We start from the raw sequence: 27599 nt of genomic DNA, 5'->3' as shown, positions 1-27599 counted from the left end.
CATTAATTCCCATAAAACCACATAAAATAGTGGTGCTGGCTGCCACCCAGTTCACCAAATATACTTCTTTAAGATTTATACCTCAAGATTAGAAAATGGCCATAGTAGTGAAGTGACTGAACGTACATTTTGCATGCAGAAGATTCTAACCAGAAAGGGCTAGGAAGACTTGCCCAAGACCCCAATCAGTGTAGACATGTACTGAGCTAGATGGACCAATAATCTGCCATAGCAGAGTCCTCTGTTCCTCAGATTCAAGTATACACACGGTTAGAAAACAGACTTGGCTTCTGCTGCAACCATTACATGTGCTGCATGCCATTAACATTTCTACTGCAGCAGTCTCTGCTGAGAAGTATCATTGACTTTGGTTCACAGAGGTCTGCCTAATGTGCAGACGTATGGTATTAAAAATGTCTGGAGGAAAGCATCATGACAGACAAAGGTGCCGAAGAACATAAATTTGAAGGAGAAAACGTTCATTCTGCATATGCTCTTGGAAAATAAACACCAACATTTCGATTGCATCCATTGCTTTTACCAGTGCACTGGAGTTTTCAGTTAGACGTTTAAGAAGCTGAGAAAAATGACTAAACTTTGATTCCATCATCGTACATTTTTATAAACAGTCTCATTGCTAAATCCATGTCAGCCCAACCCAAACAGTGTTTCTCTCCAGACACAGAGGCAACTGAATCAGAAAGGGAACGTGGCAACATGGAAAAGTGAGGAAGATGATCACAATTAAGACCCTTGCAACTAGACAACTAGAATGTTGCATTGCCCCGAGAAAGTAATAGAATCAAAGAATTGTAGATTTGGAAGGGACAACGAGGGTTGGGGGGGTTATCTAGTCCAACTCCCTGCAATGCAGGAATTTTCTGCACAATTTCATATGGGAGGGAATGTTCAATACGAAATAGGGACACACACAAAGCTTTATTCCTTTCCTCTTTTCTCCAGTACAGCTGCTAGAGGCATTTAATTTCCAAAGTTCATTTCTGCTGTTGCAAGGCAACAATATCAGGCTTCTGACCCTATTTGGTTGCTTACATTGCCAAGGATGAAAATACAGATTTCTATTTAATCAAGAGGTTTTCTTTTCCTGCAGTAGCTGAGAGAAGTATATATAGGGTCCCCTCTGGCACCGGGACCCAAGGTCACCCAAAGAGGCTCAAGGCACACAAAAAAACCTGAATCCAATCCATACCTAACATTCTATCCATTTCAACAGCACAGCAAGCTTCCCTGGAAAAAGTACTAAGCTCCTAGGCAAATTTCAGCACTATATTTAGAGAGCCACGGCTTAATGCAGGGACAAAGCCAGCATCCAAACCGATACACAGCCAGAATCATGTTTCACTTGTTTGCATAGAAACATCTCCAGTCACTATACAGTTACACCATTTTATAACGTTCCTTTATTTCTCTCTTTTTACCACAATCCAGACACGGAGCATCCCAGAACCAAAGAATCAACACAGGGTTTGAAGAGAACAAGAACAATTTCATTTTGGGCACAATTCTAAGTGCTAGCTGACACCTCCAAAGATCTAAGGCTGTGGCCCTCCAGATGTTACAGAAGAAGAAGAAGAAGAAGAGTTTGGATTTGATATCCCGCTTTATCACTACCCTAAGGAGTCTCAAAGCGGCTAACATTCTCCTTTCCCTTCTTCCTCCCCCACGACAAACACTCTGTGAGGTGAGTGGGGCTGAGAGACTTCAGAGAAGTGTGACTGGCCCAAGGTCACCCAGCAGCTGCATGTGGAGGAGCGGAGACGCGAACCCGGTTCCCCAGATAACGAGGCTATCGCTCTTAACCACTACACCACACTGGCTCTCTACAGGTGAACTACAATTCCCCATCACCCCATACCATTGGTCAAACACGTTGGGAATGATGAGAGTTGGAGGCCAGAGGTTCCCCATCTCCGCCTTCAATTTGCTGAGTTTTCTCAGGAATCATCTAATCCTGCATGAATCAGCCTGGAAACTCCACTCAGCTTCTGGAAGTCCTTCTTCCAGCTCCAGAACTGGCATGAATGGATGCTTTAGTTGAGTTGCTGCTACAATTGACTTTAAACAGATATTAACAACCAAGGCTATTTTCATAAGATGGATCTCATTGTCTACATTTCCTTCTTCCTAAATTCAAATCTAATACCCATTTGTTGGCTGAAAGTGCATACGGTTTCAAAGCACTTCACTTCTTCAATACCCTACTCTGAATTCTAAACATTCAATACAAGTTCTTATGGGTTTTCTGTTCAATTTTGTCACAGGTGAGCAGAAAGTAGGGGGGGGGGAACCTTCCAGAAACTCAAAACACCTCTGCAGTTCCATGGCAATTGCTCACACCTCTACACTAGTATTTTGAGCCAAATAAACCTTGTTGTATTTATCTAAGCAAGACGTAAACAGGAAAAAAGAAAAGGCGGCGTGAGTAATCGTTCTGAATTTCATCTGCAATCAAAACATATCTACAAATATTTCAACTTAAGCTGTCTTCTGTATTCAGAGAGGGAGAAACTCCCCACAGTAAGCCCATACAGATCATGAAACGACCACACGACCAGCTAAATCATTTCCACTTTCAACGGCCTCTTCCCACATGCAAACCTCAATTTGGTTTCATATTTGCTTATTACATGCATACATATCCTGCCTTTCACCCATACAACGCAGGCAGCAAAGAGACCCAAACATGCTCTGATTCAGCAAGCCTGTTGCATCATGTAGCTTCAGGCATGTGCTACTACAACAGATGAGGGCTGATCAACATAAACTCAATCCAGACAAGGTGGGAGATTCCTGTTGCTGGGTGGTTCATCTAACCAGGTTAGTGACAGTCAATGGAAACGTGAAGGTCTCCAAATTTTGGGAAACAATTTGTTCTGGTTTTTCTTCCAGGCCTTCACATCTGTAATGGTCATCCCAGCACTGGAGAGGGTTGCACACCCCCTGAAGAAAGGCATTCCCAGTCTGGGGGTGCTCTGCTCATTGATCCACCTTTGTCATTGGAGGTGCAGGTTACTGCCATAGACTAGACCATTTCCTACCAGGTTATGATGGCATTCCAGCTTCCGCTGATACACCAACCAAGGGCATCCCCAACTGGTTGGCCTCATTATCCAGATTAGACTGCTGCAATTCATTACACATGGGACTGCCTTCACAGATGGCCTGGAAGCTTCAATCAATGCAAAATGCAGCAGATAGGGTCTTAAATGGAACTACATGTTACAATCATATTACACCTGGGCTTTGCCAGCTGTACTGGCTCCCAGTTAGATATCCACACTCAACCGAAAGTGCTGTTTTGGTCTTTAAAGTACTTCATGGCTTGCAATGAGGGCACCTAAAGGACTCTCTTTCTCCACATGTGGTTGCCCATATGCTAAGGTCTTTCTTCAGGTGCCCCTCCATCTAAGATATGACCACAGGGTCCACTTCGTAATGGCATCTCCAGGGGGCTTCGCTGGCTGCCTACCTTAATGCAATTTCAGTACATAGCAAACCCTTCTAACCTCTGTGCATTGCCATAATGCTGTTCCCTGCTTTGTTTTTAAAGCCTTTCAATTGCCACTCCTGATATTGTGTATTTAATGTTGCTTAATGTTCTTGTTTTAAAATGGCAACTGAACCAAATTGTCCTGGGAATGCACTGAAAGGTGAAGTACAAATGAAATAAAGTGCAAATATAAAACTTATGCTGGCGAGACTACACATTCGGTTCTCCCTTCATGAACATTATTTACATGTGCTCAGTATGCTTTTTTTTACAGCCTGATCCTACACATGCTTACTTTAAGAGTAAGCCCATTTGAGGGGCAGGATCCCAGAATTTCCCTACAAACTTTATTGCTGCCTAGTGCCATTTTTTTAAAAAAACAACAACAACAACATTCTCCATCAATTAACCGTATTAAAAATTAGCAAAAAGGAGAGAAACTTTTCACAAAGTACTCAGTGGCGCAGTGCAGGGGTCTGCTGCAAAGTAATATCTTTTGAGGGAGCTCGCAAGCTCATTTCTTTCATTCAACAAGCCATCTCTCCAGTGGTCTAAATTCTGCTGGCTTCTCAGGGGCCCTGTGCTTCCTGAAAAGTTCATGAAGTCCCAGGCTGGGCTTTCCTGTAGGTGTGGGAACGTGGGGGAGCTACATTTCATGTACTTGGCAGCCAGCTGTTGCTGCTTTTAAGTTAAGACTTTATTCAAAAAGAAACCACCATGGAAAAGGTATATAAAACAACTTGCTTTAAATAGAAAATCAGCTCATCCGCTGCTCTCAGGCACTCTGTACCAACTGTACAGGCACTCTGTACCAACCTCCCCAAGGTTTCCAGGCTTCAGTTAAAGCCCAGGGGAAGAATCCCAGGGGGCTTTATCAGGTAAGAATTCTGCAGCCTTCCCAGGGGACCGTGCTTCCTGAAAGGCACATGAACTCTGAAGCCAGGGAGGCTATGGAGCACCGGAGAAGTCTTTTCCAGAAAGAAAACATGCACCACCTGCAGCCCTTTCACAATATAAGGTTTGCTCAAGACTGTACACACAGTATGCAAAGTTCAAAACTGCCCTGAGAAGGCAGTTTGGCAAATCTGCCAAATTCTCATTCCCCCACTTTTAAGTTCAGTTCTCTGCAGTTCCGTTAACCATTTTCATTTTTTTGTTTTTGTTTAGGTCCTCATGGAAATCCACCAGCATTTTAGTGCTACTGTCCTTTGCTATTAACGGATGGGTGCAACTTTGCTCAATATACCCATTTCCGCAGAGCAAATCAAATGCATGTTTGCAATTTCATTTAATATCTGCATTTTAACACCCATTACTCGGCTGGGGAGCTGCACAGCAGAACTCAGAAAAGTGCTGATTTTCAAAGGAGGCCTTTTGGTTTCAGTTCGCCTATTGTTTTGAAAAGTGAGAATTGGGTTGGTTTGCCTTTAAATGCAAAGTGAATTGAATCCCTCCACCCCGAATCTCTAGAAAACCCCCAACACCTCTTTTGCAGGGGTGGAATTGGGGTGACTTTTGGGGGCAGAGGACTTAACTGCCTTTTTCTCTTACCTGAAACCCTTCCTGGGCAATTAAAACAAACTGGTTCGAAGTGGCCAAAAATTGCTTTCAAGCAACTCTGCTGGAGCCAGATACTCCTGGCAATGACCTTGGATTACTTTCACTGGATGTTCTGCCAATACCACCTCCAGATGATCTCTCCAGAGAGGAAAAGGAATAGCTCTGAGTCACTCTTTGCCCTCTCACTCTCTCCAATGTATCACAGGCCATCTGCAATCCGCAACTGTGATAACTCAAACAAAATCCAATATTCCCAAAGGCTTAACTTGGGAAAGAAAGGGGGGGGGAGATGGGGGGAAACCAGGCAAGGGTCTTCAGCAGCCTTTTCCAACTTTGGGTCCCCATATTTTTTGGGACTACAACTTTCATCAACCCTAGCCAGCAGCAACGGTGGTGGGTTGCTGGGTCCCCAGTTGTCGTCGGACTCCTATCATATCCAAACTAGCAGGTTAGGGATTGATGGGAGTTGTAGTCCAACAATATCTGGGGACCCAAGGTTGTGAAAGGCTGGTCTACAGGTATAGACAAGAGAGAACACAAATATCTTTCTCTGGGTTCGCTGCCATTACAACTGAAAACAACTAATCAGAACCGAAACCAACATACTATACTCGCAAACTGAAGTGCTGATTTACTCTCCCACGGTCCTAAACGCTTTTTGAATAAATACAAATTTAAAAGCAACTCTCAGTGGGATCGAGGGTGCTTAGGGAACCGCCGATTGGCGGATCCCGGAATTCAAACGGAGAAATCGATTATCCAGCTGCGGCTGCCAATTCTAGACCGCGTCTCTGAGCAGCGTCTCGACCTTTAGGAGAGCCCAGCTTAGACCGGGTCGTCTCTCCCGCTTCCCTTCCATAGGCTTTGATCCAACAGCCGGGGTGGGTGGAAAATGGGAATCGGTTTCCCTTCTGGGAAAATAATCACAGCTGGGGGCGGGGAAAGGGGGGGGGGAGAAGTCGCTGTTAAGAAAAAAAAAGGGGGGAGGCAAAAAGGACTCAGCTGTGAGCAAGCAACTTTGGGAATAGCGTCCCAAATAGGGAGAGATGTTGGGGGTGCAATGAAAGAGGGGGGAGTGTCAAGCTGCGTCTCTAAGCATTCCTCCCGTCCCAGAAGTGGAATCCGAATCAATGGAAGACGCTGCCCAATAATTTCGCGTCGAAGTGTCCTTCCCCACCAACCCAGGTATCACCAAGCTTCTCTGGACTCAAATCCCATTGGGGTCCTGGGTACTTACTCCCGAGTATGCCGCTTCAAGACCGAAAGCCGTACCAGCGCCGGCGAGACCGGGATCGCCCTGCCATTCCCACGGCTTTCCAAGCCCGACACCCGCTTTGAAACACACCCGCCCACCCCAAAGAACTCCCCCGGTTGCGCCCCTCACCTTCTCACGCTGCCTCTCCTCCGCCCCGCCGGCGCGCTTCTCCATAACCCGCGGTGCCAGGCGTGCTGGGCCGGGCCGGCCCCACCTCCGCTGGGCTCGGCTCCTGCGCAGCCCCAACAGGAAGCCGGAGACTGGCGGGGAGGCAGCGGGAGCAGCCCGGCGCCCTCCGAGCGGGATGGGTGCGCGGGGACCTAGGAGACGGTCTGTGCGCTTTGGCGCCGGGCCTCGTGCGCCCTGGAGCTGGGGAGCCTTTTTGGAGAGGTGGCGACGGGCGGATGGGTCCGAGCGAGAGGCTCCGAGGCCTGGCAGGCGGCGAGCGCAGTTCAGAAGAGCAGCAGCAGCAGCAGCCTATGGAAAAGGTTTGGCTTGTGGCTCCAGCGGCGGGAGGAGGAGCTGGAGAGGGACAAGCAACAAGCGCCTTCTGTGCGGCTGCCTGCGAGTTGCCAAGTGTCGCGCTGCCCCGGCCGCCCCTTGATCCCAGTGGTGGGGCCTTCAAGGGCAGGACCTGGAGGGCAGGACTAGCCCAGGGGTCCGCTCAGCTAAAGTCTTCCCCACCCCCGCTGTCAGACCAAGCAGTGCAAAGTTTAAAATTACCACTTAAGCTGCGCCACTGTGGGATAACGCCACAGGGCTAACTAATCCCGTATTTCATATCGGATCATCTTTTTCCGCCGGAGCGCCCACGTGTCTGGATACCTAGGCACGGGCGGCATGAAAAGCTGCGTTCTTATCATGAGTTGTATTGGGAGTAAGACTCCTTGCATTTATTTTCTGAGTAAAACAAAAAAAAACTTGTGATCATAGTGCAAGTGCGTGTGAAAAGCACATAATCCCTTACAGTGAACTGGAAACATCATACAGTACCTTTCATGTTCAGGCGGTGCCCTGCTGTTAAATAGGCAAATTAGATAGGTCTCTGCCCTCAAGGAGTCTACAGGCTAAAATAAGGGACAAAGGAGGAATCAATGTGCTGAAATGCTTTTACATGTACTTTAAAAGTTTCACTGCAACTTTCCAGAGCAGTTATGTTCAATGGGTCTTGCTCCCAATTACAGTGGTACCTCAGGTTAAGTACTTAATTCGTTCCGGAGGTCCGTTCTTAACCTGAAACTGTTCTTAACCTGAAGCACTACTTTAGCTAATGGGGCCTCCTGCTGCTGCCACGCCGCCGGAGCCCAATTTCTGTTCTTATCCTGAAGCAAAGTTCTTAACCTGAAGCATTATTTCTGGGTTAGTGGAGTGTGTAACCTGAAGCGTATGTAACCCGAGGTACCACTGTACAGTAACTGTGCATACACAGTAACAGGTTTAAGCTCTGCTGAACTGAATGGGTGTTACAAGCAAGCAAGCAAGCATGGAGATTGCTCCTCCAGCTTTATCCCCTCACACTTTTGTCCTATGTTATCTAACTATTTTGTGGCATTTTGGTGGTCCAAATAAAGGTACTGCCTGACTGTGGATTTTCTCCCTTCTGGACTGGCATGCCTTCTTTTGCATTTGTACATTTTCTTCATTTAGGGGGGGAAGTAGATAATCACAACACAGATCCACAGTTGGAACATGGAGAAACTTCTTGCTCCATGCTGAAATCTCTTGGCTTGGTTACTCAGAAGTAAGCTCCACCAAGTTCAATGGGACTTAATCCTGGGTATGTGGGTGTGAACACCAGTGGAGAGTTGGTGTTGCAAAGTAGCTGATCAGCAGAATATGAGAGGTCTTTAGTTCAAAGGGATTAACTAGGAACTCCATAGGCAAATTCCTGAGCAAGTGATTCTTCTCCCAGGCCTCGCACTGCAAATATGGGGGATGATCATCAGAGTGGCCTGCCTTGCAGGATTGTTGTAAATATTGCTGGGATAAGGTACATCAAGCATGGGAAGGGTTGTAGCTCATTGGCTGAGCACAAGCTTTGCATGTCAGATTTGCAGGTTCGGTTCCCAAAGCAGTCTAACAAAAAACACCTGGACAGTCACTGCCAGCCAGTGTCATGTAACACTGAGCTAGATGGATCTATGGTCTGACTTGATGGAAGACAGCTTCCCGTGGGGCTTTCTTGCAGGAGAGTAAGGGATGCAGCTCGGTGGTAGGGCACATGCCCTGCATGCAGAAGGTACCGGGTTCAATTTCTGGCATCTCCCGACAGGGCTGGGAAAGTCTTCCCTCTCTGAGAAACCCTAGGTTATCGTTGCCGATGTTAGATGGATCAATGTCTAAGGCCGCCTCCAGGCTGCCACTATTTTGTGGGAATGATTCAATCACATATCAAAACTGTAGGTTTGGGGCAATTAAAATATATTACAGCTCTGCGTCGTCCAAGCACAACACAACCACTTTTTTAATACTTTCTGTGGTTTGGAAAAGCAATGGAGAGAGCATTGAAAAGTGGGATGAATGAATGACTAATGCGAAGATGAGCAAATACTGCCCCCTCCGCAGACCAGGGTGGCTGCTCATTGTCATCCAAGAGCCCCATAAAGAAATCAGAAGAAATGCTCAATAAAGATTGGGTGTAATCTAAGCTCCACATAAACCTCGTGCAAGCAAATCAGGATGTATTCTCAATAAATAGCTTATCTGGAGGGGCCCCTAAGCAGCATATATATTCCTGTTAGAAATACTTGAAATGTGCTATTTACGTTATGTTGGAATCCCTAATAAAAATATTTTTTAAAAAGAAAGAAAGAAAGAAAGAAATGTGCTATTTAAATTTGCTCTGTGTTTTTCTTAGAGCTGAAATGTTCAGTCAGTCGGTCAGTTCACTTAATCAATTAAAGTAAGAGTAAGCTCTGTTGAACACAGTGGGGCTTACTTCCCAGTAAATATGCACAGGATAGCACTGTTGGTCATGGGGGGAGGGGGATGCCCTGGTTAATCAGGCAGCAGATGTTTAAAAAATAAGAAATATAATTTCAATACATGACCTAATCAAAACTGCACATGGTGGGACCCATCTTATACCCTGCAATGGCACATGTTTGCATTAGCTAAGAATAATAGAAATATTTTTGAGAAATAAGATTTTAACCAGGTGAAATTTTATATATTCAATCCATTAAACCTCTTACGATGAATTGATTAAAATGTATTTACTCGGTTGCAGCCCTTGTATTTCTTCTTATTTTTGAACTTTCATAGGTGGAAGAGAATTAAACAGGAACTGAAACTTTAAAATCGAATCCCCACGCAGCTGATCACTGGGTGACCATGAGCCAGCTACTATCACTCAGCTTAATCTGCCTCACAGGGTCGTTTTTAAAGATAAAAATGGAGAAGGGTGTGGGGAGAACCATATATGTTGCCTTGAGCTCCTTGGAAGATAGGTGCGATAGAATTGTAATAAGTACAATAAAACCCTCAGACTGTGACTGAATTAGCCAAGGGTAAATAGATTTTGCCATCTGATAGAAGTGTCCCTTCTCAGTGTATCAGAAGTCTGGCTTGCAGCACACATTGCTGCGATAATGGTATTAATGGGCTTCTGGTGTCAAAGCAAGAGAGGGCAAATAAAAGGGATGCAAATAAAAGGGATGCGGGTGGCACTGTGGGTCAAAGCCTCAGTGCCTAGGGCTTGCCGATTGAAAGGTCGGCGGTTCAAATCCCCGCAGCAGGGTGCGCTCCCGTTGCTCGGTCCCAGCGCTTGCCAACCTAGCAGTTCGAAAGCACCCCCGGGTGCAAGTAGATAAATAGGGACCGCTTACAAGCGGGAAGGTAAACGGCATTTCCGTGTGTGGCTCTGGCTCGCCAGAGCAGCGGTGTCACGCTGGCCACGTGACCCGGAAGTGTCTCCGGAAAGCACTGGCCCCCGGCCTCTTGAGTGAGATGGGCGCACAACCCTAGAGTCTGGCAAGACTGGCCCATACGGGCAGGGGTACCTTTACCTTTACCTAGAAGTGTCCCTTCTCAGTGTATCAGAAGTCTGGCTTGCAGCACACATTGCTGCGATAATGGTATTAATGGGCTTCTGGTGTCAAAGCAAGAGAGGGCAAATAAAAGGGTTTCTTCTTATCCCTTATGTCCTGCTCCTCCTGATCTGCAACAAATAAGCTCTCCCTTTATTCTCCCCTTTGCATCCTCTCTTATCGTCCAACCTCTCCCATCACAACTGCCGCACTTCCTGCCAAGATGATGTACTGTTGACGTTAGAAGAAAAGAGCCAAAATAATATATTTACTGTTTATTACATTGATATGCCAACTTTTCCTCCAATAAGCTCCATATGGCATTGTGTGGCTCTCCTCCCCTGATTTTTATCCTCTCAACAACCCTCTGAAGTAGGTTACGCTGGGAGAGAATCACTGATCTAAGGTCATTCACTCATGTGGACTCATGGCTGAGTGGGGATTTGAACCCTGGTCTCCTTGCATCAGAGTCCAACACTCTAACCATTACACCACACTGGCTCTCGAAGAAAGATAGACATGTTGGGCTGCTGCTACTGCAGAACAAAGCAATACACTGCACAGCAAAGAAGTTGGGGGGCGTTTTTCTTAGTCATGCGAATGTGTGTGTCTCAAACAATGAGAACCAGTGTGGTGTAGTGGTTAAGAGCAATAGACTCGTAATCTGGTGAACCGGGTTCACGTCTCCGCTCCTCCACATGCAGCTGCTGGGTGACCTTGGGCCAGTCACACTTCTCTGACGTCTCCCAGCCTCACTCACCTCACAGAGTGGGGGAGGAAGGGAAAGGAGATTGTAAGCTGCTTTGAGACTCCTTAGGGTAGTGATAAAGTGGGATATCAAATCCAAACTCTTCTTCTTCTTCCTTAAGGTGAAAACAGGGCTTGTCCTGTCCATAGGAGAGAAGCAAATTCTGGGCTCTGCCAAATGCAAGAGGGCTATGGCATCTAGTTGGTCACTGTGAGAACAGGATTCTGGACTAGATGGGTCACTGGCCTGGTCCAGCAGACTGTTCTTACATTCTTATGTTAAGGATTGCTAGGAGCTTGTACCTTCCAGGAAGAACATCATAGCAAAGGGAGGATCAGCCTGGCCATCAGCCAGAGAAGGAGCAGCTGCAAATAATATGCTTTCCCCTCTCTGCTACAAAGATCACTCAGTTCCAGCTGCCCTGAGACTGGAGAGCAGAAAAGAAGTTCATCTTCCCCCACTACCCATCACCAGAAGACTAAGGACTGAGCTTTGTTGTATTAGGTAAAAAAGGTAAAAGTAAAGGACCCCTAGACGGTTAAGTCCAGTCAAAGGTGACTATGGGGTTGCAGTGCTCACCTCACTTTCAGGCCAAGGGAGCTGGCATTTGTCCACAGACAGCTTTCTGGGTCACGTGGCCAGCATGACTAAACCGCTTCTGTTGCAACGAGACACTGTGATGGAAGCCAGAGCACACAGAAATGCCGTTCATCTTCCCGCCACAGCAGTACCTATTTATCTACTTGCACTGGTGCGCTTTCAAACTGCTAGTTTGGCAGAAGCTGGGACAGAGCAATGGGAGCTCACCCCATCAAGCAGATTCAAACTGCCAACCTTCTGATCGGCAAGCCCAAGAGGCTCAGTGGTTTAGACCACAGCGCCACCCACATCCTATGTCAATACACGCACACACACTTTGGAATATACTTATTCTTGTCTGTGACGTATTTCACTATACAATATAGTGGTACCTCTGGATACAAACCAGATCCGTTCCAGAGCCCCATTCACATCCTGAAGCGAACACAACCCACATCTGCGCGTCTGCACGTGCGCGGGTCATGATTCGCCGCTTCTGCACATGTGTGTGACGTCATTTTGACTGTCTGCTCATGCGCGAGCGGCGAAAGCTGGAAGTAACATGTTCCGTTACTTCTGGGTCGCCACGGAGCGCCACCCAAAAATGCTCAACCTGAAGCAACTTCAACCCTAGGTATGACTGTACTATAATGTGACAATTTATTTTATTTTAATTTTGAACCTGAACTGTGGTTAATGTAAAAATAGAAAGAAAAGCCCAGGGTGAAGAAGGGGAGCTTGCCTAGGCTCATTCCCAAACTGAGCCATAGTGACATCCAAAGAAAGCAGTGAGATCAAAGCATTAAAATGGGTTAAAGACCAGTGTTAAAGGTGGGTCCTCCTGGGCCAGAAAATAACGTATGGACGGAGCCTGTCCTGCTGAAGCCTGTCCTCACAGTGGCTATAACCAGACTCTCGTGAGAATCCCGAAAGCAGGACCCAAGCTTAACAGCACTCTCCCCCTCATGTGATTCCCAGAAACTGGCAGTCGGAGGCATACTTCCTTAGAGAGTGGAGGCAGAACATAGCTAGTAGCCTTTGATAGCCTCCATGATTTTGTCTAATCCACTTTTAAGGCCACCCAAACTGGTGGCCATCAATCCTTCTTGCTGGCTGAAGATTGGTTGCTCTGCTACAGGGGTGGGGAACACGTGGTCCTCCCATCATCACAAACCACTGGCCATGCTAGCTTAAGGTTACCAGATTTTTTTTCAAAGAATCCGGGAACACTTTTTTTAAAAAAAGAGAAAAAAAGTTATTTTAAAAAAATATTTTAAAAAATATATTAAGAAGTAATATCTTGTCTTCTGTGGTCTCCTCTGTCGCAAGGTCTTCCTCTGGGCCCCAGCCTGCTCTCTTGGAGCGCTAGCCGCTGTGGAGTAGGCGCGGGTTGGACCTGGGCTTGGCCATGTGTCCTTGCCCTCCCGTTGCTCTCCCACCTCTCTTCCTCAGTGGCAGCAGTGCGGCAAGATCAGGGCTCCCCTCTTTTTTCTCCTTCCTCTTTCTTTCTCTTCCTTCTCCTTCTCCTCTCTTCCTTCTCCCTGCGTCAGTTCCAGGGTTTTCCTGGAGTGCCGCTGGGCGGGTGGCTGGGCGTTCTCGCTCCCAGCTTGATTTGGGTCACGGGGTGTGTATGTGTGTCAGTGGTTCCCCCAGTTGATGCGCTGGGCGTTCCCAGTTCCCCCTTGGCAGTGGCGGCGGCAGTGGCAGTCTCAGCAGCCCAGAGCCAACCTGGTAGCGCAGTTGGCTCTGGCTGGCTTCAGGAGCTGCCCGCTGCTGTGGCGCCTGCCATTTTGCCTCACCATAAGTCCCCATATGATGTGTCTTGTGCCATTGAACCAATCACGCAACATTTGTTCCCTCCTAATAAATCTACAACACTTAAAATATAAATCCGGGGACATTAAATGAAATCCGGGGACAGATTTTGTCCGGGGACAGATTTGTAAATCTGGGGACTGTCCCCGGGAAACGGGGACATCTGGTAACCATATGCTAGCTGGGGCTGATGGGAGTCCCCAACGACATCTGGAGGGTCCGAACTCTGCTGTGGTAAGTCAGAGGAACCTTCTCCGTTGTACAGTCATTTCAAAGGAAAGCGAGAAACACAGGATACTTGGCATTGCAAGAATTCCTCAGAGACATTTTGTCCTGGCTTTTAAAGGCATGTGGATTTCAAGATTTATTTAAAGAGGGGAAGGGGGGGGGAGAAGCGGATGCCTTCACAGAGTGTGGGACTCCCCGCCTCCCCCCCCAGTAAGTAATTGTTTCCCATTTCCGCAATTTTTACTTGGTACCTCCTTTCCGTGCGATAACGAAGGATATGGGAAGCCTATTCTTCAGCAACACTCCTGTCACAAGCTCACTTCTGTGTTTCCTGTTAGCATTTTCAAGACACAAAGGGCCTGGTTTGCTCAAAAGTCTTTCTGCCCAAGACCCAGATAAATGACGAGGAGATGCAAAACCACACGAATATTTTCATTTCCATAGGGCTTTCACAGGAGAAAGTTCTGGTGGGATGTCATTGGGCTGGGGGTGGGAGTCATAAAGCAGTTAAACCTGGAACATCTTGAGCTGGTCAAGAACCCTTTCTCAAAATCTTACTCATCCAAAAAAAGAATAATAATGGAGCTCCAGGGTATGTGTTTTTTGTTTTTGAACAAAATCTATGGCCTTCTTCTTTCTCAGTTCTTGCCTGTACTTTTGCTTTTTGCAACAAGAAGAGCTGCAATCAAGTTAATGAGAGCAATGGCCTTATGTGACTTCATTTCTCCTGGGTGCTCTAGTTGAAATTCCAGGGGTTGGACTAGATGACCCTCGAGGTCCCTTCCAACTCTACAGTTCTATGATTCTATGAATCTGTGTTGGAAAGGGGCAGGGAAATAGTAAATTTAGGAGGGGAGCCACTGGCAGGCACTGTGCCAAAGGCCCTCTCAGGAGATTTATAAAATCCTATAGCCCCTGGAACATCGTCCCAACTACTTTAGAACTGTCTCCTTTATTAGAATTGCCGTCTAATCCCTGGAAAGGCAAAAGCAGTGGCTAGAGTTTCCTCAAATTCTTTTTCACTTTAATATTTTATCATCCATTTAAATGTTAAAACTCAAGCATCCGTTTTCAACCTTAAACATTTCCCAATGACTGGCAGTAACGAAAGAAGATGCACGAGTGATATTGAAAACATATATTCCGGAGTCTACATCTGAACAGCTCTGCAAGTAACAAAAATTTTCAAAGTTATATTCTAATACAATTAGGGCATCCCACACAGAAGAAAAATGTATGGTGACGAAATCCTGGCAATGAGACATTAAAATGAATTCTTCACAATGTTATCGGTGGTTGAAGGACAATTTGAAGCCAGACTTACGATTCTGGAGGTTTACAGCTCAGCAAATCCTGCGCTGGACGGACTGCATGTGTTGTGTTTCATTCACAAGGAAACAGCTTTTGCCCAAGGGGGTGCAGAAGTATTGGAAACAACAAGGGTTGTCAAGCTGGGCCCAGAAGGAACCTCTGCAAGATTGCTCTTACCTCCAGGGGATTCTAGCACTGAAGTGAACATTTTTTAAAGGACCGGGAACAAATTGTACATCAGATGTCACCTTATTCTGCCAAAGATTGTGATACGATTGCCCAGTGCGATTAAAAGGAGCATTCCAGTTCCCTGCCCCCCCCATAATTTCCTTCCTTACTAAGTAAAACAATTTCCTTTGGAAATAAATGTGCATGTTCAAGGAAACGGCAACAGGCTCCTTAATTAGAAACCAGGCAGAGTTGGGGGAGCAGAGAATAACTTCTCTTGAAGTTTTATTTTATTATATTTTTTAAATAAAATTACTTATTTGGTTTTTCAAATTAGAATTTTACAATCACATATCCAACCTACAACACAGAAACAAGATTCCCAAGAATCTCCTGGACTTCCCTCCTCCCCTTTGTGGGTCCTATTATTAATCACTTTCTCCTGCATCTTTTATAATAATCCAAATCTTTTACATCTCCATTATATCCAAAATTCAGCATTAAACTACAAGCATTATTCCAATCCTACTCACAATTTTAACTGTTTACAATGGTTTTTAAGGTAATTTATAAATTTGCCCCATTGCTTGTTAAAATTTTGGTCTTCCTGATTTCTGATTCTTCCAGTCATTTTTGCCATTTTGGCATAATCCGCCAAGTTAATCTGCCATTCTTCTCTGGTCGGGACTTTGTCTTCTTTCCATCTCTGGGCCAACAACATCTGCTGAAGTTTTATTTTTATGTACTTTCTTATTCATGTCTAGCCCACCCAGTTTCAAGATCTCAGAGGGGTTGTTTCTTCCCCACCCCCTTTTTATTTGGTGACCCTGCAAGCTGCTCTTTGCAGAGGCGGATTTATGGCAGCACAGCCTAGGGGGTGTTGTAGGGCATTGCAACTATGACGTAGTGCAGGGATGTCTAACCGGTTGATCATCATCTACCTGTCGATCGTGGGGTGTCTCTGGTTGATCCTGGTCGATCGCAGGACCCTGATCAATCACCCCCCCCAAAAAAGCTCCACAAGTCTAGCTGATCCTCCCCCCAAAGAGCTTAGAAACTTTGATGAAGTTTCTCCCCCAAAAGCTCAGCAACTCTGGTCAATCCAATAGGTAGATCACTGCCAGATTTTTAATAGTGGGAGTAGACTTCAGTCTCTTGGAATTTAGACATAGTGAATTGAGCAGAACTAAAAGGGGGCAGGGCTCCAAATTTGGGCAGCACTGAAATTTAAAGACCAAAGTCCACCCCGCTCTTTGCCTGATGTTCTCAAAATGAATCACAGTAGCAATAAATGCTAGGAATACATTCCAAGCCTGGTGTTTACAGTACAACAGAAAAAGGTGCCTGACATTTCTCTTACTTGCCTGTTTGCATCCAGCCACCCCCATTATTTCTATAGGCAGGGGCGTCGCATGGGGGTAATAGGGTGCCGTGACCCCAGGCACACCATTTTTGAGGGGGCCTGGCTGAAAAGCTTAAAGCCTACACAGGAGATGGATTGAAGAAAAGGAAATATGAATTGGCCCCACTCATCACAGCTAGGAGCTGGGTGGAGTTATAGTTCTGAAGAAAAGCGTAGACTCGTACACACTGGCCAGCTTCTGTTTTGACATGAAATGTTTGTTTTGGGCTTCTCAGAAGTGTGTAAAGGCAAGAAGGGGGCAGGGGGAGTGCTGGTCCGCAACGGCGCCCAACTGAGAGGTGCCAGAACTGCGCTGCAGCATGCTCTGGCTGAAAACAACACTGCATAGTAGAGACTTAAACTCAGATCCTCCTCAACCTATTTTGAGTTAAGCATCAACTCTTGTAATAAGTTACTTCAACCAGGTGTGAGGGTGGGGGATAGACAGAAACGCAACTTGTTCTTCATCCTCACTTGTTCATTCCCTTTTAGTAACTGTTCATTGGTAGAGTAGATTTCTTCCAGGCTTTTACTTACTTCCTGCTTCTTCTCCAAATTTAGTTAATGCAAGTCAGTTAAAGCATGAGTCAACATGCTCTGGCCTTAACTTCTTGGCTCTACCTCGGCCCCGTGTAAAACCTGTACTTAGAATGGCCTTTTTTGATATGAGTAATGAATCTAAAATTTTCCTTATCCTTTCAATCATCAGCCTTGCCAAACTATTTCTTTCTGCGTACCACTGCGATCCATTTACCAAACTCCAACACATCCAAGTCTTACACATTAACCTGTTTATTAATTTATTCATGCAATCAAATTTACATCCCATCTTTCCATCCAAAGACACCCAGAGTGGCTTAAAATATGAAATCCATTAAGAATAACACATTGGAGCTGCAATCCTATATACACTTGCCTTGGAGTAAGTCCCATTGAACTCGTCAGGTCTTGCTTCTGAGTAGACATGTGTAAGATTGCATTGTTAGCATGCGATCATACTCATGCTTAACTAGGAGGAGGAGTAATAATAATAACAATGATGATGATGATGATAACGATAACGATAACGATAACGATAACGATAACGATAACGATAACGATAACGATAATAATTTATTTATACCCTGCCCATCTGGCTGGGTTTCCCCAGCCACTGAATATTAAAACACAATACAGCATTAAACATTAAAAACTTCCCTAAACAGGGCTGCCTTCAGATGTCTTTTAAAAGTAAGATAGTTGCTTATTGCCTTGACATCTGATGGGAGGGCGTTCCACAGGGCAGGCGCCACTACCAAGAAGGCCCTCTGCCTGGTTCCCTGTAACCTCACTTCTTACAGTGAGGGAACCGCCAGAAGGCTCTTGGCACTGGACCTTAATACTGAGAAAACATGCATAGGATTGCAGCATTAGTTTATTAAAGAATACAAAGCTAAAAATTGAGACAAAACAGGCGTTACAGTTTAATGACCCGCAGTGTTACTATTCTCTCAGTTCTAGAACTGCAGACTTTCAGATGAATCTAATTTGTGATTGCTAAAAATCAACACAGTGTTATTTTTCAAGGTGAAAAAGGTTAAAACATGTTCTCTCTTGTGTGAGAAAGCTAGGCACCTCCCATTTCAACAATTCAAGGATGTCATAGTCATAATATACTTTTCCCCACCCGGTGATCACTCATGTATGGCTGTCAAAGTAGCAGTCTCCTTGCTCAAATGCTGAAGAATGCAACATTCCAGTCCTTCCCATGGAGTCCTCTTGAGATATCATCTTCAGATCAGGCCTTCACCTTTCCATTGCTTGACAGCTCTGCCTCTCCCACCAGCTTATCCGTTCTTGCATTGTCTCTAGCGTTTTCTGCCTGTTTGCCAGCAACTCACAGCACCGCTTTCCTCACCACTTTCCCAACTGCATGGCATGTCCAATGTGGTTGGCTGACATCCATGCACTTAATTCTTTCCCAGAGGAATGGCTTGGAACGGAAAGCACTTGGATGGGATCACTCCTTATGAACTGAAATGGGAAGCTGTGGTTTTCTGCTGAAGAAAGTACAGTGGTACCTCTGGTTACATACGCTTCAAGTTACAGACGCCGCTAACCCAGAAATAGCACCTCGGGTTAAGAACTTTGCTTCAGGATGAGAACAGAAATCGTGCTGTGACGGCGCGGCGCCAGCAGGAGGCCCCATTAGCTAAAGTGGTTCCTCAGGTTAAGAACAATATCAGGTTAAGAATGGACCTCTGGAACAAATTAAGTACTTAATCCGAGGTACCACTGTATTTCCTTTTGCTTCTCCAAGTACAATCATACATTGGATTCCGAATGCCTTGGTACTCTGACGTTTCGGCTCCTGAATGCCACAAACCTGGAAGTGAGTGTTCCGGTTTGTGGACGTTCTTTGGAACCCAAACGTTCAACGGGAAGCCACTCTTTGGTTTCCAAACATTTTGGAAGTTGGACAGACTTCCAGAACGGATTCCATTTGACTTCCAAGGTATGACTGTAGTTGGTTTATCCTCCTCCTCCGCTGTACACAAGTGAGCACAAACAGCTGGGCTATACACTCATACAGTTATTCACATGTAATGTTCAATGAGTATACAAACTGTGTACACAATAGTTGAGTGCCATGGACTGGCTGGAATGGTGGGAGGCACCAGCTGGGGAACCCCCAAGGGATGAAGGCTCAGAGCCTGGGGATTGGTGGTGGGATAACGATGGCTGGTCAGAGGGAGAAGAGAGAGCAGAATGGGAGGAGGAGTTGTTAGAAGCTGAAGGGGCAACAGGGTTTGGTGAGTAGGAAGAGGCTGGGGCAGTGATCAATTCTGGCTGAGAGGCAGAAGAGGAGGTTGAAGAAGAGGGGGGCCAAGAGGCAGAAATGAGGCAGGCTGCTGAAGATGAGGTAGGGAGTCCTCGCCTCCTGTTGTGACAAGTTCCCTTTCCCCCTGGTCTCCCAGGACCCAAAGAGGCATGAAGAGGCTGGAGCAGAGACAGATGTGCCGTCAGTGTCTCAGATTGCCTAGGAGAAACTCGGGAGAGGAGGAAGCTTAGACAGCTATGGGAAGGCAAGACCTATCAGGAAGAGTTGTTGTGCTCACTAGGCCTGGCACTACTGAGCAGCCTGTTTCTTCTAATAAAGAGTTAATTTCACTTACTCCATGTGATTTATTGCTGACCCACTCCCGACATTGAGCTACACAAATCAACAAGTATATACACTTCCACACAATCACTTGTGTGTGTGTAGAGACAGCTTGTTCAACAGAATATGTGAACAAGTCTAAGGATAATAGAGTTGTGGGTGGGAGGGACTAATAAGGATTTTCAAGGTCTGGGACCAGCAGAAACACAGCTTTCATTCTTCAAAACCCCATTGTGCAAAAAGATAAATGGAACTGAAATTAGAGAGCTTTACTTTAGAAAAAAAGGCAATTGCGTTCTTTCCCACCCTGAGTCATTGCCAGTCCTTCTTGCCATCTTCCCCATCTCTTTATTGCAATTCAGATAGATCCTAAAAGCCAATTAGTTTGTTTTAAAGATGATGCTTCAACATCTGGTCCTGGAAACACAGTTAATTTGTGTAATCTGACACAAACCAAGAGCATACAGACGATGCATTAGCAATTAACACTCAGTTTAGGCAGTCATTAGCTCTGCTATCAATGGCTCATTTTACATTTAATATCATTTACTAGATCAGCAGAATGCTGCCTTCTCTTGAGGAAATATGGAGCCATTTATTTCAGCACAACTTTTACATCTGGCAGGAAACTGAGAAAGTCAGACCTAAAGAGAATAAATTGACTCTGAAGATGAAATGAAATAATAATAATAATAATAATAATAATAATAATAATAATAATAATAATAATAATAAATACCCACCACGTTCTCTTGACCGTAATTTGTTTTAACTGATTTTAATATTGCATTTTTTAAATTACTGTAACCTGCTCTGAGACCTCATGGTGAAGGCTGGGTAAGAAATACAACAACAGAAATGTGTAAATGCTGAAAAGTACATACTATATGTAGAGCTGAGCAAAAAGATATACCTTCATTTCTCACAAGCCTTTTAAGTGGACATCTTCATCGCTGTATCTGTCTTGGATTTGTAATTCCCCCCCCATAACATTGCTTTTATATACGGAATTATTTTTGCAAAATATTGCTGTGTGGGGATGAAGTTCTCCCAACAAATTTTCTCAGAAAAGTCTTTTGAAAATATACTCCTTTTATATAAAATGTGTAATTTTATATAACCCTCCCACTCCTGGAGGCATGAATCTGGATTACCACTTTCAGACGTGTGGTGACAGTGAATACTGTAACCAATCATACCAGCCAAAAATATATATGCTAATATGAGTGCGGGGACCCTCTTTCCTGATGATAGAGGGAATAATAATAAAGGGATACCAGTTTGCCAAAAAGGTGGCTTTTGTTTCCATTCCCATTCCCATTCTTATTTTATTGGTTAGATTATCTGTTAATGCTAGTCACCAGACCTTTTTTTGTACCATGAAATCAGTGTAGCACCCTAGGCAACTTTGCACCAATATCTGGTCATCACGAGTCTTGCTGCTCACAACAATTGTCCAATAAGGTTTTCATTCTGCAGATCCATATTAAGGTTGAGTAAGGCCAACTCTGGATAACATTTCCCCCTGCTATTGCTTTGATTTCTCTGAACCCCTCCTCCAAAATGTGCTTCCCTTTGTACAGGTCCACCACAAGAGTCTCTTGAGACATTTGAGAAATTTGGGCTCAACCTGAATTTCATGTTGAATGAAACCCTATTGTCAGCGTGCAGACCAGCAAACTTTGCGGCTGTACTTGGGAAGTAGCTCTGTGCCCCCAGATCTACTGTGTCTGCTACATCCTGTAGCCTTTCACAATTAGCACAACCCCTGATTTAAACAGATAAGATAGTTTTGTGCTTGAAACTGTGTTAATAATTGGAGGCATCTCAGATATTCTCTGGGTAATTTTTAACTTGCACAATTGCTAAGTATGCAGGTGATAAACCCACATCTCCGGTCTTACTTAACATAATGGTAGGACAGTTTCTAGATAACATAGAACCATTTCTCCATTAAACAAGCAACTTTTTGTTGGTTTAGAAGCCATTTTATTGGGAAAGAGAAAAAAATCCCAGTTAGACCTGCTCACGAACATTTGCCATTGTTGCACTACAGAAGCAGTTTCCCCACAACATTGTGCAACCCATGTGTGCAATTTTGGCACATAGAGTCCTGTATCAGTATGGGCTGTTTTAAAGATGAATGAATCTGTAATTTTGGTCTCTCTCTCTCTCTCTCTCTCTCTCTCCCCCTCCCTCCCTCCCTCCCTCCTTCCCTCCTTCCCTCCCTCTCTCTCATCCTAAGTTCAGTTTGCCCCATTTTGGTATGTTGTTGTTGTTGTTTAGTCGTTTAGTCGTGTCTGACTCTTCCTGACCCCATGGACCAGAGCATGCCAGGCACTCCTGTCTTCCACTGCCTCCTGCAGTTTGGTCAAACTCATGCTGGTAGCTTCGAGAACACTGTCCAACCATCTCGTCCTCTGTCGTCCCCTTCTCCTTGTGCCCTCCATCTTTCCCAACATCAGGGTCTTTTCCAGGGAGTCTTCTCTTCTCATGAGGTGGCCAAAGTATTGGAGCCTCAGCTTCACAATCTGTCCTTCCAGTGAGCACTCAGGGCTGATTTCCTTAAGAATGGAGAGGTTTGATCTTCTTGCAGTCCATGGGACTCTCAAGAGTCTCCTCCAGCACCATAATTCAAAAGCATCAATTCTTCGGCGATCAGCCTTCTTTATGGTCCAGCTCTCACTTCCATACATCACTACTGGGAAAACCATAGCTTTAAGTATACGGACCTTTGTTGGCAAGGTGATGTCTCTACTTTTTAAGATGCTGTATACGTTTTGGTATACGTTGGCTATTTTTTATTTTGGAAATCTGCACGGAAAGTCATCTGCAATTCTGCCCACTTCTCCCAATGCACAAATTAATTTCTCCTCCATCCCTAATTGTTTTGTTTTGAACTGTAAGTTGATTTTGGGTAAGTGATACATTATTTCAATAAATCACTCTCATCATGCCAATTGGATTTGGGGAGAAATGCTGAATTGCTTCATTGTTGCTTCCCTGTGTGTGCGGTTTTTGGTAAGGACAGAGATATCTTGTTAAAAATTCCTTTTCTAATGGCAGTGTTGGATTGGTGCCACAACAACCCACACCTCCTTGCAGTCAGTTGCAGCTATGTGTAAGTGTCCTGGTAAGCTTACCAGTGGAAACTGATATCTGGATCCTAGGTGGGGAGATTTCAACCTCCCCCAAGAGTGTTTGTTTTTGTTCAAAGCATAACGGGCCTATCTGCAAATTAAAACATACCGGCAATCTGAGAAATGGCACAGTGTGCATTTCATTGAGTCTTAGTACGCATAAGCATATGTGTATGGCCTCATCTGCCCTGTCCAAAAACCCCAAACAGTGTTATACCACTTTAAACAACCATGGCTTCCCCAGAAGAACCCTTGGAACTGTTAGCTCAGGGTAAGGAGAGCCAGTGTGGTGTAGTGGCTAAGAGCGGTAGTCTCGTAATCTGGGGAACCGGGTTCGCGTCTCTGCTCCTCCACATGCATTGCTGGGTGACCTTGGGCTAGTCACACTTCTTTGAAGTCTCTCAGCCCCACTCACAGAGTGTTTGTTGTGGGGGAGGAAGGGAAAGGAGAATGTTAGCCGCTTTGAGACTCCTTCAGATAGTGATAAAGTGGGATATCAAATCCAAACTCTTCTTCTTCTTCTTCTTAGAAGAACCCTATTCTCTTCACAGAGCTACAATTCCCAGGGTGCTTTAATAATCAATCCCTCTTCCCAGGGAACTCTGGGAAATGTAGCTGCTTTGTATTATCGTTCAGCCCAGACACTGAGATCCACCGCCAAGGGCCTTCTGGCAGTTCCCTCATTGCAAGAATGAGGTTACAGGGAACCAGACAGAGGGCCTTCTCGGTAGTGGCGCCTGCCCTGTGGAATGCCCTCCCTTCAGATGTGAAGGAAATAAGCAGCTATCTTCTCTTTAAAAGACATCTGAAGGCAGCCCTGTTTAGGGAAGTTTTTAATACTTGATGCTGTATTGTTTTTAACACTTGATTGGAAGCTGCCCAGAGTGGCTGGGGAAACTCAGCCAGATGGGCGGGGTATAAATAATAAATTATTATTATTATTATTATTATTATTATTATTATTATTATTATTATTACTTAAGATAACAATTGGATACCCATAATCCATTGACTCTAGGTGGCATTCACTGCAGCACTAAGGAGATTGTTCTTTCAGCGCAAGTATTTCTGCTTGCTCAGTGGAAACATTTACCCTCTCCTCCCCATGAATGCTGTCATGTGGTTTTCCCCAACCCTTCAGAGCAGACTGGGGGTGGGGTCAGATGAGGTGAGGGGGGAAAGCCCCATTGTGCTAGCAGGCAGGAGTGCCAACTTGGCTCTGAGACTGTGGGTGCTTAGGTCTGTGAGTGCCATGCTGCGTGTATGACCCTGGCACTGAAATTAGTGGACGCCCAGCCCCTTCATGGGGAATTTTGTGGGTGCTCGGGCCCCAGGGAGTTGGCACCTATGCTAGCAGGAGTCCTGGCATTGGCTTCCACTAGCAGAATGGCTTAGTTGAATCCAGCACATTTTCAAGGTACAATCCAGTACAAGCCACTTTTAAAACCTTGCTGGATTTCGCTGGACCAGTTTAGCATGTGCTTAAATGTTCCTCCTAAATGGGACCTTAAATGTTTTTAGCATTGATTGGGGCCATGCCCACCCTGTACAAAACTGTATCATTTATTTTTTCCAATCAATAAGAATTAGATCAACAAACTGATTCTTATCTATGTCATCTGCAGTTGTATAAAATATTAACAAGAGTCCATATCAACAAACCATAAGAGCTTTTACAGGAAAATAGCAAGTTGGCGTTAAAAACATGTTCTGGCAGACAGGACCCTCAATGAAGTGTAAACAATAAATGACTTTTATAAGTAGCTTCTTCCCCTACATTGATTGTCTGACTAGTTCTGTTGGTTCCCTTTGGTTTTTTATTTTTGCTTATTTGTGCGATACGAGAATATGCATCTCAAATTTTGCAATGCATTTACTGTCATTGGGGGAGGAAAACCACCCTGGCAAATTGTTGGTATATATCCACAAAGGGGATAGAATAACTTGTCCTGTTTTCAGATTTGGCTGCCACTGAAAGTCTCCCCTCACCCGCATCACAACATAAGACTGTGTCAAAGGTAGGAATGGGCAACCTCCAATTTTCCATTGGAGATACCATCAGGGCATGACTTTGATGCAGGGGAGATGGCACCTGAAATGCCAAACAGAAACCTGCCCCATCTGGAGATGTGCCTGGCTGTAGGCAAGGAATCACTGGAAGTCAAGGCCTCCTCAGGAGTAAGATCCTCCTCTTGAGGGCAAAGAGTCAAGTGAGGTCAGGGTTCCAGCAGCTCCAGCTCAAGAGCCCCAGTGCTAGCCTGGAAAAAGCTGCTGGGACCAGATATGTGTACTGTTATAGAAAAAAAACTGCTCCTTTTCCCTTATAGAGTACTTAAGTGGGTTCCCTATCAGTAGGAGAAAATAAGAGGCCAACCAGATAATATTGAGAAGCAAAGCAGCTAGTAAGCCTGGTTTTTATTAAACTGTTGCAACAGGGTCCTAACTCACCATATGCAGGAGGGAGAAGGAACCCCGAACAACAGTGCACAAGCCCCTTATATAGACTTTTGAAATTGCCCACTCTGTAGCTCACCCCCCCCCCAAAAAAACCCCACATCATACATACATCACAGAAGGAGACAATCTACAGCAGAAATCCTGTTTGTTGTTTGTTTGTTAATGGTCACTGATTGCTTTACCTTGGCAGCCTGGCCATTCTTTTGTGATGGTAAATACTTCCTGAATCCAGGTCACAGGCTCACCCTATTCATACACAAAATTGCCCTTAAGACAGGTGAGCAAAAGACAATGGAGAGGCTTTCCCATTTCCTTCCTCCTTGCAGAGAAATATTTGAGATCAGTTTGGGAGAGACAAAATGGCTTCAGGATTGCTCTCCTGTACTATTTCAGACACATGGTATATATGCTTAAGTATGTGTTTGCCTTGTACATTTATGAACATTTATTTTATATGAGGGACCTTAGAATTCTTATTACAGTGTGTGCGGTGTTTTGTTGAATACAAGTGGCCAGGTCTAAAATTTGACACGGGGAAACAACAGACAAAGTGAAGAGTTAAATGGGGAAGGGGTCAGCTCGGAAGCAGCATTTAGTTTTCTTTTCAGTTACATGTGCTTAGGCTCAGTCGTGTGTGTTGAACTCAATACACGGCCATGTAGAAAGCTAAGAAATTGCACTGTTATATGCACATTTCATTGCTGCTCATTGGACCTGCTCCCATAGAAGCCTGAACTTTCAAAACCAGTGAAAAATTAAAGGTTTGAGCACTAACATTAAGATTCCTGGGTAGACTCTGCTCATACTTTGTGGCTGCCTTTGATGGGCCACTGACTCACCAGGAGATGTTTTTAAATTCCAGAAATACAGTTTTTAAGCTGCCACTGCATGTTTACATTTCTCATTTCACAGCACAGAGCGATGCTGAGATGGGCAGCAGATGGCTTGAGCTCTGTCCTCATGGAATAGCTGTATGCAGCGGTCTTTTGACCCAGCTTCCGGAATGGATCACAAACCCTACATTTCATGTATCACAATTCCTGGCCAAATCAGGACCCACAGAGCCTCAGTTTACAGCTAAGCATACATTACAGTTGGGGTGAGGAACTTGGGGCTCTCCAGATGTGGTTGGACTCCAGTTCCCATCAGCCAGTGGTCAGGGAAGATGGGAGTTGTAGTCTAGTACATCTGAAGAGCCACAGTTTCCCCATCTCTGCTTTCCAGCTGAGCTTGTTGACCTGGACATGCACAAAAAACCTCTCCACCTGGAATGTAGAGCTGTCAAAATGTAGCAGGATCAGACCATGTTGGGCTGCCTAGTCCTGCCCGTGATTATCCTGCTGTTTTTAGAGGTAAATAAAATGGCACCCCACAAGCCTCTTCCATGGGTCAGGGTCTTTCCTAAACAATGTGAGTCTGGGGCACAGGGGCTGAAGGGAAAGAAGGGGACAAGAAAGTTTCCTACAATGAACTTCCTTTAAGTTAACCTATTTTAGGATCCAAGCCAATGTACTTAAAGTAACCCTTCACTGCATAAGGCTTCCTTTCACACGGTTAATGCTGACTAAGTTGGAGTCTTTGGAGTCTTTGGACAGGTCATATTCCTTTAAATGGAAATAAACTATGTGGCAGAATTTAGGAGATAAATACTCCCCACCTCCTAATTTCTATACACTCAGTTCTGTGTTTGAATATGAGTATGCATGTAATGCAACAATAATCCTACGAATTTTCTTTTTGGGGTCTGGTATACATAGGCATTAGATTAGACCTATGAGAGGGACAGTGCATGGATGAAGAGCCTTTCAGCACTGCTGGGTGAAACCAAATGTCACCCTCCAATATAAATCAGGCCCCTTGTCTACATGATAACTGGAATTAGAGACCTCCTTTTTTCCTGCGGTTTCAGTGTTTGTTTACCGACGCAAATTACAGTTGCTCAGATCGTGCTCTTACAAGAAGCTGTCGTGCGCTTTGTAATGTGAATCTTGCAGAAAATATGCAGCGCATGTTTGGCTAATGTTCCTGTCTGGCTTTTGTCATGCTGTGCGAGAAGGGAATTCAATACTGGAACTTTAGGGCAAAGACAAATGTGACATTTTTAGAGCAGCTGAGGACACTTTGAAAGCAACCTTGGTGTGCTCAGATCAAATGCAACTTTCCTTTCCCAAGCTGAGCTCTGGAACAAAAGCAAGCTCGGAGCAGAAGCTGGCTGTGCGTGGTACATATTGACTGCCCCACTGGGATTCCGAAAA

The 27599-nt window shown here is 45.0% G+C and overlaps 1 protein-coding gene and 1 long non-coding RNA gene across 2 annotated transcripts in view; one reads left to right on the top strand and one right to left on the bottom strand.

Moving 5' to 3' along the window:
• LIFR (LIF receptor subunit alpha) overlaps positions 1-6887 on the bottom strand; it is a 93999-nt gene extending 87112 nt beyond the window's left edge. Inside the window, exon 1 of the mRNA XM_081881748.1 lies at positions 6456-6887. The gene's annotated coding sequence lies outside the window, so the exon portion shown is untranslated. The remainder of the gene's footprint in view (positions 1-6455) is intronic.
• Positions 6888-16792: 9905 nt separating this feature from the next.
• On the top strand, positions 16793-26724 carry LOC309352926. Its single transcript, XR_014161487.1, has 2 exons — positions 16793-16953; positions 26257-26724. It is a non-coding gene; the product is annotated as an uncharacterized lncRNA (long non-coding RNA).
• Positions 26725-27599: the final 875 nt, after the last annotated feature.

This window comes from Podarcis erhardii (assembly GCF_964252035.2).
Source record: "Podarcis erhardii genome assembly, chromosome: 11".
NCBI lineage: Eukaryota > Metazoa > Chordata > Lepidosauria > Squamata > Lacertidae > Podarcis > Podarcis erhardii.
Note: the sequence above shows the minus strand (reverse complement) of the source record. Positions and strands in the feature narration are given on the sequence as shown.